This window comes from Rousettus aegyptiacus, unplaced genomic scaffold (genome assembly GCF_014176215.1).
Source record: "Rousettus aegyptiacus isolate mRouAeg1 unplaced genomic scaffold, mRouAeg1.p scaffold_m13_p_1, whole genome shotgun sequence".
Classification (NCBI taxonomy): Eukaryota; Metazoa; Chordata; class Mammalia; order Chiroptera; family Pteropodidae; genus Rousettus; species Rousettus aegyptiacus.
In genome coordinates, this window is record NW_023416284.1 from 60,660,655 (window position 1) to 60,676,597 (window position 15,943).

The 15,943-nt window shown below is 36.1% G+C and overlaps 1 non-coding gene across 1 annotated transcript; it reads right to left on the bottom strand.

The window, feature by feature from the left end:
* Positions 1-12,916: 12,916 nt before the first annotated feature.
* On the bottom strand, positions 12,917-13,017 carry LOC118606519. Its single transcript, XR_004952485.1, has one exon. It is a non-coding gene; the product is annotated as a small nucleolar RNA U13 (small nucleolar RNA).
* Between the last annotated feature and the right edge of the window lie 2,926 nt (positions 13,018-15,943).

Genomic DNA, 15,943 nt, shown 5'->3' on the forward strand with positions numbered 1-15,943 from the left:
TGCCTCACAGGCAAAGGTTGTGAGAACTAAATAAAAAAAATGCATGTGAAGCACTTGGTGCTTATTTTTTATGATTATGATGATAATCACACATAATAAATTCTTTCTCACATGACATGATGTTTAACCTACTCACTGTTCTATTTTTCTTTATGTCAGTTCAGTGTGTAGCATCCAGAATTAAACAAAATGCTCAAGATATGGCCTGACAGTATGAAGTATATCATCATTTCCTTCATTCTAAGTTCTGTATATCTACTGATGCAATCAATTAGAGTACTACATTTTTCTGTTTATGTTTTACCTTATTTAGAGGGGGAATGATGGCTACTTCAGTCAAACTGCTCAATAAAATCTTTATTCCTCAGTTGTGCCTTTGATATTTAGTTTTAGACCCAGGTGCAGAACCTTACATTTATGTGATTTTTTAGTATTAGCTCCTCTTTCAAACTTATGCAGTACGTTCATTCATTCATTCATTCATTCATTCTTGAAACTTTCAAAAATATATTCATCATGGGCTAGGCACAATACCAGTTATTTGCCATGTTCTGAGATTTTTTAATTCATTGGAGATTTTATAGAGCACATTTCTACATCTTTAAATTGTGCAACATGTTGAATAATACAGGGCTAAGGGCACAGGCCCAAAGAATGTCTTTAGAAAATTTCCTCAAGGCTGACCAGTACTCTTAAGGCACTGTGGTTTAATCATTGAATTCATCTTGTTATAGTATCATTTGGTACAAATTGTTTTTCAACTTGACTATCACGAAATTTTGAGGCCTTTTCCTGACTCTTGTTCAGGTCAAGAGTCACTAGATCTATCTAGTCACCTAATTCAATATTCTCATCAAAACAAGAAGATTAATCTGATGTGATTTCTTTTTTCAGTGAAATTGTTTCCTAAAATGCTCAGAGGATATATTTTCGTAATCCAGTCTAAAATTTTGAAGCATTTAAATAAAAACAAAACATAATGTCTAAAATATGACAAATGTCTGTTTCAGATGTTCATCCTCAGCACAGGCAGCATGGAGAGAACCTTAGTGAGAAGGTTGGGAAGTTTAGGGAGATGAAAAAGCCTACTGTAGGGCACTGCCTATACCTTTATTATGGATTTTATTCTGCTTTTCATGTGTATTTTCCTCCTCTTTGTGGTCAAGGATATGCTTTTACTCAATTCTTTTAATTCCTATCACAGTGCATGACTCCTCATAGGTAATTGTTACTTGCTTTTTAAATTAATATACTCTAGGTTTATTTGTAAACCTAATGCCTAACCTATTAAGATTAAGGAGAAAGACTTCTATTCTCTTTCAGTCCAGGATATGGCAAATGAAAATGTCTTTAGATCTTAGAGAACCCCTAGAAACTTTCAGAGAAAGTTAGGAAAGATGCCCCCTTAACCTGCATAAAACTCGTAAATTAGAGAGTCTAATGAATGAAAAACAGTGAAATAGCTTTCTCAAAATATTGTGAAATTGGTGATCTTTTTATCTCCTTCGAAAATTATTAGGATTTTTGAATTGTAGGTGAAAATTACATGTTAAAAATCATTATGCCATCTGATCTTTGCAAGATTTCCCCTTTCTTAAATTTGTTCAAGATAGGAGACTGCGTCTATGGACTTCTTGAAGGTGTTTTATTATTATTTTTTATATTTGTATCTCTAGTGTCTAGCACAATACTTAGCAGAGAGGAGGAACTCAATAAATGTTGGATGAACAAATAAGATTTGTAAAAGTGCTTTGTAGACTGGGAAATCTTGCACAAATGAAAAGATAATGAGGATGATTGCTTATGAGGCTCAGAACTGAAGTGGAACACTTGTCTTAATGTACTACACTCACACATTTTCCCTTTGAATAGTGATGACATTTTTTTTTTTTTCTTAAATGAGAAAGGTATTGGGACACTGGGTACTTTTTAAAATTTTAATCAAAATGGATTTGCTTACTTTTTATTTCTTGTTGCTACATTTGTTCTTCTGGCTTTTGGCAAACACATATTTGTATACTTAATAATATTGTTCCTAGTTGCCCCAATACCTATTCACCTTACTCATCTTTATTCTGCTATACCTTGATTTTCCAACTGTTAGATTGTCAAGCTTTTAAGGATACATTTTTAAACATAATTTTTTAAAAAATACCTGAACCGAAAGTCAAATGGCATGATGTAAACCAATTGTTTTTCAACGAAAAAATGAAACATCTCTATAATGACAAATAAGGAATCTAATCTATTGATACCAATTTGGTTACACTGTATCAATTGCTACAAAAATATTATAAAAGTGAGTACTCCACATACTCTCCTGATAAGATCACAAGTATACTTGTTAGTAAAGACAAAAATAATGTAGAATACAAGAGTTTGCTTAAAGTGTCATCTGATATTAGTTGTCCCTCACAGATTCAAGTATTTTCCTGGATTCAGGTGGGTTAGGCTGTGAGTGGAAAACCCACAGTTTATATGTGGCCACAGGTACTCAATCAACTGGGCATGATCTGGAGAAGCAACAGGTGAGTCCAGCTTGTCCAGGGCAAGTGATAATGACCTGAAAATACTGGTCCTGCTACTTAGTGACAGTAATTAGCAGGGTGTAAGAAGAGATAAAAATTCCAAGGGCTCCAACAAATGCCTGTTTCTTACTTAGGACTTCAAGATCTTTAGAGATATATTCTAGATTTGATTTTTGGTTGTTTCACTTATTCTCAAGTAAACAGATAGAAGTGATGGTGGGTTGGGTGGGGTGGGTGAGGCCTTATAAGCCTTCCATTCCATTTGAGCTAAATGTGTTAGAAGAAGTCCCCTGATAACCCAAGGCAATTCTACATATGCCAGCTTCACATTACTTAGCAGGGACTCAACACTATCACACTGCATAGCTCTCATCCTTCTGGGCAGTTGGCAAACCCAAAATTCCTAGAAAGAAGGGTTTATGGCAGCAATGCAGAAGTGGGGGAGGATCGGGACTTTGTCTTAAAGCTATTTTGCCTAGACTTGGTTTGAATGCTTATATTGGCATATTTTGGAGGTGGGAAGATGGGAATAACAAAGAGGGATACTAAGCAAACCCAAGTCACCCCTGGGCACTACCTGTAGGGACCAGATTTGGTAAACATACGAAGCCTCCGTACTATTGTATGAAGCATGAGATGCTTCTTCTGAGGATCTGAATTCACTTTTCAGAAAAGTGTTTTTCAAAGGGTTGTCTATTGATCCAGAATATCCAAAGTGGTGGTGGTGGTGGTGCTTGGTGTGGAGGGGTTGCTAGGGAGAAAGAGTCTGATTTTTAATAAAACATCTTAGATAGAGCTTCATGCAGAGTAAAATTTGAAACTAATATCTATGATAAGAACCTCAAGACTGCTTACCCTTCTGATATATGAAATTTCTTTACTTTCTAATATTCTTCAGCTTTTGGTTTTGATTTCCACCTCCTTACAGTCTTTTGATATGACTGTCTCTCTTAGATTATTTTCCCTATTGTGTCCAGGAAATGTGCATCTTTCCAAATGAGTTGGATTGTCAAAGACTGTCCCTTAAAACCTTTCCTATTCCATCTAATAGGGCCATCACAGTGGAAGTTACCTAGGACAAGGAGGAAAACATAATGGCAATAATATTAATACCATATATTTAAATAATGTGCTACAATTCACAGTGAAATTGAATTAAATTGTATGATTAAATTCATAGTTAAATTACATGATCTCATCAGTTTCACAACTTGCTGTCAGGATAGATAATATTTCTATTTAACAGATCAGGAAATTGAGACTCAGAAAAGACAAGGACATATCTGAGGTTACCTGACGAGTATACAGAAGAATTGGACCTGGAGTCAGGGTCTTCCAACAACTGGCTCATTGATACTGACACATGTCACCAGATGGCCTCCAGATCGGCTTTTGTGTGCATAACTTGTAAGTCGATGCTTAGAGCAGATTTGTTTATGTTAAATTGTCTGGGTTATGACCTTTGTGACTCCTTTGGAAAAATAACTCCATTTAAATGATCATGGACATCCACTTGTTGAATGATAATTTTCTCTTGGGAAAGACACTTCTGAGTTAATCTAGCTCCACTCTCACCTGCTAGCTTTACCCTAGGCCTCAACATTTTTGAAATGACTCACTCCCCTACCTTGTTTGCCACTGTATTACTCCAGGTAGGATATGAGTCTAAGAGTTCCAAAAAAATTGGTTTTCTCATAACCTATTATGCTACATTTATAGACACATCTATGTATATGCTTTTTGGATTTTCTACTGCTTTATTTTGATCATCTTAATTTAATCTCTGTGATCGCATGTTCTTTCATTAAAGTCATCAAATTAAAGTAGAAAATAGGACCTGGGAAGCTCATGCTAGATTTTTCTGAAGGCAGGCCCAATGGGTACCAATCTAGCCTCTGCTGCGCCCTTCCTGTGATGAGGACATATTGTCAGGAGTTGCAGCCCATAATAACTAAACCCTTCTCATTGTCACATAATTCTGCTTTTATGTTGGTTTGAAACTTTCAGCTTTGATCCACCCCCCCCCCTTTTTTTTAAATCTCTAAAGCAACATAGATGTACCTTGTTTTCATGTAACAGGTCTTCAAATACATAAGACAATCATCATGTAGATCTAGAGTTATAGAATTTTGAGTTATGGACAAAATTGTATTGCCCCAAAATTCATAGGTTGAAGTCCTAGCCCCTCAATACTTCAGAATGTGACTATATTTGGAGGTAGAATCTTTAAAGATGTAATAAAGTAAAAGGAGGTTATTAAGGTAGAACCTAATCCAACACAACTGCTGTCTTTACAAGAAAAGGGAATTAAGACACAAAGACACACAGAGGGAAGACCGTGAGAAGACACAGGGAAAAGATGGCAATCTACAAGCTAAGCAGAGAGGTCCTAGAAAATCAATGCTGCCAACATCTTATCTTGCATTTCTACCCTCCAGAACTGTGAGAAAATAAGTGTCTGTTGTTTAAGCTACCCAGTCTGTGATACTTTGTTATGGCAGCCTGAGCAGACTAATACAGGAGTCAAATGTATGTGGGTTTGGAGCCAAGGAGATAAGTGAAATCACTTAGGTAAAATATGTAGGAGGAGAGGGTAAGAGAACATGGGATAGAAATCTTTACAGAGTAGGCAGAGGGGAAGAGCCTGGAAGCCATACTGAGAGAAGAATCATGAGAGAGTGAAGTAAAGAAGATGAAAGAAAAATTTTATGCTTTTATTTTGGATTCTAAATTCCTTAACTTTGTGTTTACTTTTGTCACAGTTGTCTTCAGCTTTTAAACTCCCTCTCTTTTCCTTGGCCCAATACATCAATTTGAGAAAGTGTGGGTTTTAAATATGAAAATTGGTCATTCCAACATTCAAAGGTAGAGATAAAGGGTTTATTAAATTACTGTCATTGAATTGGGGGTCAATCTCAGAATTTACTTGGGGAAATTTTCAAGGTACACATTTCTTTGACACAGACGGAAATTAAATTTCAGTAGAGATTTGTGGTGGGGTACTAAAACATATTTTGAAAATAAACAAGCAATCAAATAAACAAAAAGAAGAAACCCCATGTAACTCCACAGGTACTTGTGATGTGCATACTGATTGAGATACACTAATCCAGATGAAAATAAAAATGATTTTTTCCCCCCTACATGTCTAGTAATGATGCCAGACAATTATAAATTTCAAACTTCATGGAAAACAGAAATTTTCACCTTTTGGGGGGAATGTTTTACAAACCCAGCTTTAGTTTTCTATTCTTATTACTTTATTACTTTTAATAACAATGTTGAAAATGATAGTTGTCCTGATAGGCTTTCGGGATGTTTATATTCTTCCTCTCAGCAATGGCTTCCCTTGGCCAGCAGGCACTGTTCTTTCCCATGTTTCAGGATCTTAGTCTGAAATGAGCTATGAAAGCTTGCAACAGTTAATCATATTGACCATCACATTATTCTTTAGGACTTGGGAGGATACCCCTGTTTTCTCAAATGCTCTATATGCCAAGAATTAGAAACCATTTCTATGTAATAAAGAGCTATATCACTCACTGGGAAGTATACTCTTTCGTCTTGTATAAGAAAACTTATGACATTGAACTTGATAAAAACCATCATTTTCACAAGCTCAAATAAAACAAGTCATCTCCATTTGTCCTTCCACCTCTATAGTTTTGAGTATGTGGGGAAGACCAATCTGGAAAGAAGGCTTTAGGCTTTAGGCTGAAACAAATTAGGGCTAACTAGGGTAATCAAATTCTTTGTATAAACAATGAATTCTGCAACTTTAACTTAGATTTTCTAGAGAAACTCTATCATGCCCTTTATTCACTTTTAGAAATATTTTTAACCACTGCTCTATTCTTTGCTGGGGGTGGGGAGGCAATAGAATAACCAGAACAGCCAGACTCAGTTAATTTAGTTCAGGTATTCCTGTAGAAGGTATTAGGTTAACTAGAACTAATGAATATAAGGTTCTGAGTAGTTATGTAGAGGTATTATACACTATGCCTAAAGGATCACAATGGAAAGTTGTATGTATGTGGGGAGGAGTACCCTGTCCTGAAATTTACCAGGTCTGCCTGATGAGTACTGACTTGACTGATTTGTATACTATAGGGATGCTGAGAATACATGCCCCTGTTTCAAATTATACTTTATCCAGGTGTGGTGTCTGACATTTCACCTCTAAATATTCCTTCTTTTATCCTTCTTTCCTTCCTTTAAAATGGAAACTTTCTTTATGGTTTGTGCAAAATATAAAACTAATTCACATAGCCAAATACCCCAAGGTGGTTATAGGCTTTGTTTTCCAATGGCTAAAAGAGACTAGCAGAGCTGGAAGAACCTTGAACTTCATCTGCGTGGGATGAAGGGGAGGTTTGCTAAAGAGGTGAGGGGAAAGCACAGAGCGAGGAGAGGAGGGTCAATGAGCACGCATTTCGCCCACATGGAAATTTTGAATAGGGCTGATTTTGCCCACTCAGTATTGCTTCAAAATAAAACAGATTTTATTTTTACATAGGGAGATGCACACAACGCATCTTTGAGAGTTGCTTTAATTTATTACACTATTTCAATGGTTGAACTGGCCAAGAGTTGTAGAGCTAGAGTAGAGAAAGGTGATGAGCTTTGCAACTATAGTCTGAGTTGTAAATCATGACATTTATTTGGGCATAGAGGCTAGATCATTTATGTTTGAGGAGCACCTTTCAAGGTTCAAATGCAGAGGGAAGAAAATGGTATCTGTCTTTCATACCATTTCCCCTTTTTTGAGGTAAGTCGGAGAGCTTGAGTTATGGAACATTAAAAGCTCATTTTGTTCCCGCATTCAACTTTTTTCTTTTCACTTAGAAAAAACCTTTTAGGCTGAAGACCATTTGAAGTAGCCCTGATTCTCCCATGTTTCGTTCACTGGCTGCTCATTTCTTCTGATTGTGCATTTCAATGGACCGTGCCTCAGGAGGGAAATGATTCCAATGACCTGGGTGTAGGGAGAGGAGCCTCAGGCATGTTATCAAACTGCCAGGCTGTTCTACATAAGCAGGGCTCTTTGCTTTGATATAGGAAAGTAACACCATTTGTAGGTCAACACTCAAGCATCTTAGCAAACTTGTTAAGTGTGTGGGGAGCCATAACCACTGCTATTGGTGGAGAGATCAGGCTGTTATTTGCAACTCACCTTCAGAATTTGGTCTTGATTAAATTAAGCTATGCAGGTGGAATTCTGGTCTGTGAGAAGACGTGCTGGCATTTCTTCCTCTTCCTCTTGCTGCTTCTGAGAATACACAGAAAAGTGTTCTGGCCAAATTATCTAGTTATTGGTTCTCCAAATAACTTCGGTTTTAGACACCTGACTTGACTCTGTGAGTGAGTAGGAGGTTGTTTTCCCTGAATGTTTTTGCATCTCGGCTTTCAGGTCACTACATGAACGTTCAGCCCACAGATTTCTGTTATCTAATCAGGTGCATCAGTCCGTGGTGGAGATGAGAGGAGAGGAACGCCCCTCTGACTCAGATTTTGCACAAACAAAACTCAGCCTTGTTACAAAGACAGGGAAGAGCACCCACAGCTCAGATCAGATCTTTCCCCACAATCCGTGGGGCAGTACAACCGAGTGAGTTTTTACGGCAAGATAAGCAACTCAAGGGCTCCACTTTGGTATGCTAATAAAATTAAAATGTCAATATTTACACATGACCTTCAAGGCTCTTACACTCTTGCTTTCTTAGGATTCAGTACAGACTGCATTTTCTTTAGTCCGTTACCAACAGCTTGGAAATTCAGTTAGAGGACATAACCCAAATGTTCTCCAAATGTTGCTTCCAAATGGGCATCTTGAAAAGTGCTGATTTACAGCGTGCAAACTTTCTGCACCAAGAGAGGGCTGTCACTCTGCTTCCCCAACTGCAGGGAATTACCACAAGATTAAAACCACTGATGATAAAGATAGTGCCAGGGAACGTACTTTAATTTGTTGATAACAAAAGCACAAGAGGCCTTTGTATAGGCTTCCTGAAGCCTCACTATTGTGTATTGCACATTCAACCCCTGCTTGTGTGCTGACACAAACAAATAAACGCGATCATAACGGTTGAAATGTAGTTAGAAACACAATTGAGAACATCTGTATTGTAAGCATAAATAAATTAGAAATGCTAAAGTGTTTTGTAGCTGTGAAAATGAAGGAATAAAAAAATAACCCACTGTACCTGGATTAAGCGGTTATAAATAATGTATAAAGCAAAAATCTCATTACCCCCTGCGTAAACTCCCCCCCAATAAGATATATTTTATGAATGTAGTAACACTGTAATAACCAAAGCATTTGTTTTTCCCCACAAACTTTCCATTTCATAACTGTGAGATTGTTTGGATTTATAAATTTGGGACCAAACATCCCCCAGTTTACAGGTTTGGGTCTCTTCCTTGTGACCTTCAGTTCTGGAACTCAGCAAGTTCCACACGCCACTATTTATCAGAATGCTGCTTTGCACACGTGAAAGCTTTCTTCATATACAGCCACATAAAAACAAAGAGAGGCAAACACAAATTCTCACGGCGCTCGTGGCCCTGGAGGAAAAGGCCTTGAAACACATGCCTTGCAGAAGCCACTGGGTGGACGGGAGGAGCGCAACCTGTGCCTGTCAGCAACACCTGCTGTGGCGCCGGGAGTCCAGGCTGCCAGCGATGGCATTGATCATGTTATTGATGTCAATAAAAGTCAAATGACAGCTGCCAGATTAGTGAGCTTTGTCCAACTGAGCTATTGGGCCATTACAGGGGTGGCCGGAATTTCCCCTTGGGTGCCATCCTCAGCATAGCCAGGAACCGGAAGGAACACGATTCTCTGCCTACCCTCTTACTCTTGCAGCCCTGCCATCTTCCACTTCTTGGTTCTTTTTTTCCTACCATAAATCCACGATCAGGCTCTAGAAAATCATGGAACCCAGCAGCATGGTGAAGGGTCAAGTACGGTTTCAGAGTCCTGCCATTTATGAAACCCAGTTCTCCTAGGTCATGCAAGGTGAACGTTGTATCTTTAAGAAATACTAGGACAAGCAGTACAGCACAGAGAGCTGGCTCAGTACAATTATTTTTTACATAATAGGAGCCACCCTAGCCTAATCATCTCCTACTTCAAATACCTAAGGATCCTTTCTGAGCTTTTAATCAATGAATTACCGTACATGTTATTTGGCTCTCTTCACATCCTTAGACTGGTCCCTAAGCGACCCACAGATAACTGCCCTAATCCTAGCCCAATGCTCAATCAGGTGCTGCTTGTACTTGCAGGACTTGTGACTGTTCTCTTTCCGCCTAAGCCCATCAGGACAGCAATGCAGCTAAGCAGCTAAGCAGAATGACCCCATTAGATTTCCTTCCAGTATAAAATTGCACATTGGACTCGTTTTTAGAGTCAGTCCGAAACTCATACTCTCCCTTAGTTTTGGTATACAGCTATGGCACAGCGGCAGAAAATTACTGGATTATGGCTCAGAAGCTTGCTTTCAACCCACATCTCCTCTCACTACCTGAGTGACTGGATCGGTGCACCTCAGAGCATCAGTTATCTAGAAAGTGGAGATAATATTACTTCATATTTTTCCTTTAGTAGGACCTAAATAAGGTTAATGCAAAGAAAGGCGCTTTATATAGTTTAAACAGTTATTGAATGGTATGGTGTTATCATTTGTCTTAGTCCACTCAGGTTCTTATAACAAAATACCACTGACAAAGTAGCTTCTAAACAACAAAAATTTATTTTTACAGTTCTGGTGGCTCAAAGTCCAAAATCTGGGTTCCTGCATGTTGAGTGAAGAAGGCTCTGTTTTGTGACTCAGACTTTATAACTTTATGGCTGTGTCCTCACGTGGTAGAAGGGAGGAAGAAAGGATCTGTCCAGAGCCTCTCCTATTGGGGCACTAATCCTGTTCATGAGTTCTCCGCCCTTATGCCTCATCACAACCCAAGGCCTACCTCCAGATATCATTGCCTTGAGGGTTAAAATTTCGACATATACATTTTGGAGTGATACTAAACATTCAGTCTACAGCATCATTATTAAAAGGAAATATCTATCCTATGTTAAGACATGGTTTGAGAATCAAATTAAATAAAATATGTGAAAAGGGCCTTTAAAAGTGTAAAGAGCTGTGCAAAGTAAAGGTACATCACTACATTGTGAATGTAATGGCTATATAGCCCTATTAGCTGGATTACCGGTGGTCACTAGTTTCATGTTCACATTTGCCAGGGCAGCTCAGTCTGCTAGATCAAAAAAAGGGTGCAGCAGCTGGAGAGAATAGATTTAGTGTTATCTTTATCACAGTTTTTTAATTATGAGCTCCTCAATTAATTTTTTTTGATCTTTCTCATTTCTTTTACTTCCAATATGAAGAAACAATAGTCACCTCCTAATATGATTATTGAGAAAATATAATAGAAATCGATTCCAAAAATAGCTTTTAAGGACAAAGCTATTTGAAGGTTATAAGTTGTGCATGAACTCCTTCAGCAATAAACAGGCACAACTCCACATACCCCTAGGAGCTCAAGCTGATATTGTAACAACAAGAACCTACTGAATCAGGACAAAGTGATGGTTCTGCTCGTGTGAAGATCTAGGTCTCAGAGTCTGGTATGCGGGCGGGGTGTAAAGAGCAGATTGCATTTTCATGAGAAAGGTTAAGCTTGAATGTTTTGGACAGGAGGTGGTTAGATGGATTTTTTTTAAGTCCTTGAATTTACCTGATGAGTTTTGTGTCCTTGTGCTGGTTGTTGCCCATTCCAGGTTATGAATAAATTTAGCAACACGAAAGAGGTCATTTAAAAATCTCTCCCTCAGATGCTCCATTTCCTCTGGTGCCCTGTCCAGCTTTCTCCTCCTCTTCACTAATTTGGCCGCCTTTGAGGCTGCCCTTGTGATCTTAATGAGTTTAAGATTAGTGGTATGTGGTTTTAGAAATGTTTGGAAACTTTTATAGGACAGTTGTGGAAAGGTGGAGGTTTCCAGAAGACCCTTAACAGAAGTTAAGAGACCCATTTTATGTATGTATGTATATATGGCTTTAAAACATTTTATTTTGACTAATTTTAGGCTTACAAAATATAAAAATACTATATTTCTCACTCTGCTTCTACTTATGTTAATACCTCTCATCATTATATCATAATTATCAAGAATAGGAAATGAACATTAGTACAGTGTTATTAACTAAACTATAGACTTCATTAGAAATTTACTAATTTTCTGCAAATATCATTATCGGGTTCCAAGATCCTATCCAGTATTCCACATAGCATTTCGCCTCTGGTCTGTAACAGTTCATCTTTCCTTGTCCACCGTGACTTTGGCACTTTTTAAAGATCATTTACTTTGTAGAAGTTCCTTTAATTTAGGGTCGTCTAATGTTTTCTCATGATCGGGGTAAGATTAAACAGTTTTGACAAGAATGACACAGATACGATACTGTGTGATGTTTGCCTTAATCACTTGGTGAGGCTGGTGTCTGCTGATTTCCTCCTTATAAAGGTACTGTCTTTCTCTTTGTATTGATAAGTATTTTGAGGAAAATATTTTGAGTTCATTCTAATCCTATTTATCCACCTTGATTTTCTTTTGTATAAAGTCACAGACAACTGTGTATTTTACTGTATCTAAATTCTTATACAAAGGATTACATACTCTAGATACTCTTCAGGGCTTTGCCTTTATTCGCTTAATGTAAATCATGGTTTTCTTCATTCTTTTGTATGGTTGCATAGTACTCCATTGTGTGGCTGTAATAGTTTATTCAAATACTCTCTGTTTGGGTACTTAAGTTGTTTTCAATGTTTTTGCAATGATAAACAATGCAACAATGAATAAGTTTGTACATATGTTAGATCAGAAAGAAAATGCATATACAATTTTGTTCGGTATTGCCAAATATTCCTCCAGAAGGGTTTTACCAATTTGCATTCCCACCAAGAAAGTATGGAAGTGCCTGTTTCCCCAGAGTTTCACCAATGAACTTTCTAATAGAAAGTATTTTCATATTTTAAAATTTTTACCAATTCATTAGGTGAGAAATGAATTTCTTTAATTCTGAGTGGTTTGAGCATTTTTTTCACGTTTGACAGTCATTTTTATGTTTTTTTTTTGTATTATAATGATTTTGGTTCTTTGTCCCTCAGTTTTAAAGATTTCATTGCATATGAAGAATATTAGCCCCTTTTCTCTAGTATGTATTTAAATATTTTTGCTCCATTTGTCAGTCATCTTTTATTTACAGGGGTTTTTGTCATGCAAAATATTTAATTTGTATGCAGTCAAATTTATTATTTTTAAAATTGTCTCTGGATTTTATTTTTATTTTTGTTTGTTTTTATTTTTTTATTTTTGTGTGTGTGTGTGTCAGATGGATAATGTACTGATGTAACAAGGTTTGAAGGAGGCACTTTTCCCAAAACAGCATGAACACCCAATCATCACGCTTATGAACTACAAAAGGATCTGTCTCTGGATTTTAAATCATAGTTAGAAAGTCCTCTTACCAAGGTTAAAAATTAATTTAGCCATGTTTTCCTCTATACTATACAGTTTTAGTTTAGATATACTTGGAGTTTATTTTACTGTACGATGTGAGACATGGATCTAATTTTATCTTTTTTTTTTTTTTTCAGTGACTACCTAGGTGTTCCAGAACTATTTACTAAAAACTTCATTTTTACCCCAGCAATTTAAGGTGCCATCTTTGTGATATACTAAACTTCCACATATGTTTGGGTCTAATTCTGAACTATTGTATTCCACTAGTCTATTTGTCTGTTTCTCTATTTATGTCTCAGTACCACACTGTTTTAATATTCAAGGTTTTATAAAATGTTGTAATTTCTGGTAAGACTAGTCACCTCACACATTTTTTTTTAGCGTTTTCCTACTGATTCCTGCATTTTTTCCTCATATAAACTTTAGTATCAAAATTTCTAACTCCAGAACTTAGCTTCTTGGTATTTTATTAAAATTATATTAAATTTATGAATTAACTTAGGGAGAACTGATATTTTTATAATGCCATAATTCTATCCAAGAGCAAGGGATGTTTTCTATTTATTCAGGACTTTATTAAGTGGTCTTTTTCCTTGTACGGGTTTGCGCTCTTCTTGTTAAATTTATTTGTAAGTGTTTATCACATTTTGATGCTGTTATAAATGTTTTTTTCTATCATTATGTCTACTGTTTATTATTTGTTTGTATTTAAGGCTATTAATTTTTCTGTGTTAATTTTATATCCTGCTACTTCCATAAATTATTTTATTGTGTGAGTCAGTTTTGTTATTGATTCTCTCTATTATTTGCAAATATAGGTTTCCTTCATTTTAAATCATTCTTATGCCTCTGTTTTCTCTTGTCTAATTGCTTTGGCTAATACTTCTAGTAATGGCAGAAGTAGTGACATTTGTGTCTTGTTCCTGATCATAGTGGAAATGGCTTTAGTGTTTCTCCTTTAAATAAGATACTGGCTTTAGACTAGTCCTCATGTTGAAATAGTATATGTAAATTCCTATTTACTGGAATAGTTTTACCAAGAACATGGGTTAAATTTTGTCAAATGTTTTCTCAGTGTCTGTGGAGATAGTTATATGATTTTTTTTCCTTTAATATTATTATGTGTAGTAGGCTGACTAATAAACATCAGGTTCTAATCCTCAGAATCTGTAAATGTTATATTATACAATAAAATTTCTGCAGATGTAATTAAATAGAAGATCTTCAGATAAGGTAATTATCCTGGATTATCCAAGACAGTCCTAAATGCCATTATAAATGTGGTTATGAGAGAAAGAGTGAAATTAAACACATACGTAGAGAAGAAGGCAATGTGAAGACGGAAGGAGAGATTGGAGTGATATGTTTAGAAGCCAGGGAATGCTGGCAGCCACTAGAAGCTGGAAGAGGCAAGGAATAGAGTCTCTCACAGTCTATGAAGGGTGCTTGAGAGAATTCAACACCTTGGTTTCAGACTTCTCACCTCCAGAACTGTAAGAGAATAAATTCTTGTTTTAAGCCACCAAATTTATGATAATTTGTAAAAGTGATCTCAGAAAATTGATGGGGATTTTGGTACTGGGAAGTGAGATGCTACTGTAACAGATAACTAAAAATATAAAAGTGCCTTAGAAGAATTTTGGTACATGATAGAAAAAGCCTGGATTGTCTTAAATAGACCTTTGGTAGAAATATAAATGTTAAAAGCACTTTTAGTGAGGTCTCAAAAGGAAGTGAACTTATTATTAGACCCTGGAAAAAACATGATCTTTGCTATATAGTGGAAGAAAAGCTAGTTGAATTGTGTCATACAGTTGTATAAAAAGCAAAAATTTTAAGTAATGAACCTGGATATTTAGGTGAGGAGATTTCCAAGCAAGGTGTAAAGGTGCAGCTCATAGCAAAAGAACAGAGGAAAGGGATAACCTGAGAAAAGAACTGTTAAGCAAAGAGGAACCTCACTTGGCAATTTGGGAAATTCTTAACCTATCTAGATTGCAAATGGCGATAAAATGAGGAGGTCTATTGTTAGGAAAGTGTGCTCTGGAGAGAATGCCAAGCATGCGGATAGGCAACCTTTAAGTGTTGAAGAGATTTAAGTGTGCCAGATTATATTTGCTAATATTTTGTTTAGAATTTATGTCTTTGTATTGTTTTTATCTGTTTAAGTATAAATATTATATTTGTGTCATAAAAAGGTTTAAAAAGTTTTCTTTCAATTTCAGTGTTCTGAAGCTATTTTAGAGCAATTGGGGCTGGCTAATATTTGAAGGTTTAGTAGAATTCCCTTTGAAATCATCTGTGCTTGGTGATTTTTAAAAAAATAACTTTATTTTTTGAATGGAAATTGGTCTACTTAAGTTTACTAACTCTAATAAGGTCAATATGTATTTCCCTAGAAAATCATCCATTTAATCTAGACTTTTGAATTTATATGCACAGAGATTTACGACTTAGTCTATTATGATTGAAAACATTTTTTCTTTACTGTTTCAGTGTTTTTATTCCTCTTCTCAATTCTTCTTCTTCTTCTTCTTCTTCTTCTTCTTCTTCTTCTTCTTCTTCTTCTTCTTCTTCTTCTTCTTCTTCTTCTTCTTCTTCTTAATATTTGTACATTTTCCCTTTTCTGGGATTACCTTAGTGGTTTACCTATTTTTTTAACTTTCCCTTCAAATCAGGATTTTGACAGTTACTTAATGCCTGTATGGCAATATAGGCATATCCACTTTTCTCTCTCTTCTCTTATTTTTTATTTATTTTACTTTTTAATTTTAATTAGTTAATTAATTAATTATTTTAGATGAGGCAACCCTTGGTTGACTTCACAGGTTGCAAGGACCTTGTCGGCTTACAATCCTTAATTTTTATTCTTTTAACTTTTTATTTTTTA